Source organism: Aplysia californica, unplaced genomic scaffold (genome assembly GCF_000002075.1).
Source record: "Aplysia californica isolate F4 #8 unplaced genomic scaffold, AplCal3.0 scaffold01110, whole genome shotgun sequence".
In the NCBI taxonomy this organism is placed as follows: Eukaryota; Metazoa; Mollusca; class Gastropoda; order Aplysiida; family Aplysiidae; genus Aplysia; species Aplysia californica.
In genome coordinates this window covers 7,689-9,730 of record NW_004798380.1, presented here as the reverse complement: position 1 = coordinate 9,730, position 2,042 = coordinate 7,689, and positions in this window count along the sequence as shown.

Below are 2,042 nucleotides of genomic sequence, written 5' to 3'. Positions count from 1 at the left end.
TTGAGCGGGGATACGCGCTATACAAATGCTATCTATTATTTATTATTATTATTATTATTATTATATAGCGCATGAGGTCCTTAGCACTCATTAACCCCTTCACCTCTAAGATGGCGATGTAGGACTCACGTCTCCTCTGTGTGCTTTGGGTGACCGTGTTTTGGGCGACTCTTAACGTAGATGTATCTTAATGCGTCGGAGTCAGATGATGCTGCATGCGTGGGTAGTGCAAGGCGTTAACCCTACATTGCCTGGCCTGCGTAGTTGAACTATATGAATTAGCGAACTCCTGCGTTACCTCAAAAAGAGCTATATACCCCTCCCCCATCACTCATTCGTCCCTCCTCCACCAATAACCCATCTTCCCTTTCCCCAACCCTTCTCCCCATCCTTTTCCCATCAACAACCCATCCTCCATCTCCATCCTCATCTTCCCTCTTCCAACCACCTCCTTCGATTCTCTAAACCACCCCCTCTCCCCGTTGTCCTATTCCCTCACATTCGCAACTCCTCATCCCACCGCTACCCCCTTTGGCAACAGTTGGCAGTACCGACGCCTCAGTTAATGCACCATTGGTTACGGTACTACCACTACTGTGCCCACTATGAGAACTATATACTTTAAGCTTTGCTGGTGCAAGAACTTAAGTTAATTAGATTAAATTTACAGTTAAAAATGAACAAATTTGTTCATTTTATGGGTTTTGTGCATTTGCATACACCATGCGTAATCACAGTAGGTTTATTCAATTGACTACTTTTTGCGACGAAACCTTAGCTCATGTTGATAGAAGAAAATCTACGCAATAATATGTAAGCATCTAGCCTGCTTTTTATTTACTAGCCTCATTTTTGCTCATTTTGATGTCTTTTTCTAAAACTGCTGAAGGTAGGTAATTAGGTTCTTTTTTACTTCACCCAGGAAGTTTGAGTGGCTGAGGGAAAAAACAGTTTGAGAGTCTGCAGGGGAGGGCAAAGTTTTGTAAACACAAAGGTCGTCTCTGCAAGAACCTTTCGGTGAGGGGATGAAAGCGTTGACGGAGAGAGGGGACAACGACGATACCAATCTCCTGAAATCAAACGAAAAAGTAACCTACAATGAATTATTTTGTATCTCTAAAGACTAAAGTTTGGTTGCTTTTAAGGACTAGCTGGCTAACCCAGATTTCGGGGGTTTCCAGAAATCTTACCCTACACCAAAAGTGGGCATTACCCTACCTATAGAGGAGAAGTTTGGTTTCATTGGTGTGTATATTATTTGTTTGGTTATAGAGAAAATACTCGCCCTTCTGACAATTCCATTGACATTTACGAACTTAAACTGGTCGTTTTCTTTGATATTGCTGAGACTTTTTGAGACCCTTTCTTTTGTGATTTTCCATTTTGAGGGTGGGTCCCTTTTGAGCCCTGGGAATCACGCATTTCGGTTTCGATTGTGATGAAATTTCTTTTTTTGCCCTTATGGATTGATGAATTAAATGTATGTCAAAGAAGAAATAATTTGATTAGCTGGGTTTTAATTTTGCGTCCACTTTTGCAAGTAGTCCTTAACTTTTTGTGAAGACTGTATTTGTATTGATGCTGCGCACGGTATTTCTGACGAATAGCTGTCAAAATAATGCCGCCATGTTCAGATAAGGAATGCTCTAAAACTTGAGACAAATCGCTGCACCCTGAATTACAAAGATCTATCTGCTCAGTAGCCTTCCAAGCTTTGAGAAAGTTGACGTCCACAACATGTCGATGTTTTTCGAATGCAGTTCTTTGAATATTATATCGATAACGACTCCGAATTATCTTACGATTTTATAGAGCAGATAGAACATTTCATTTCTGACCTTGTGGTCTTAGTAACTCAAAACGGCCAAAAATGCCAGTTAAAACTTTGTAATTCTAAGGCAGCAAAATGGAGGAGACGAGTCCATCAAAACATTTTTCCATCCTACCGTTATATTGCAGTAAATGGTGTTACTGCTAACATTGCAAATAGGCAGGGAGGTGGGAGATTTTTTTATTTTTTTTTTTTGGGGGGGGGGGGGGCT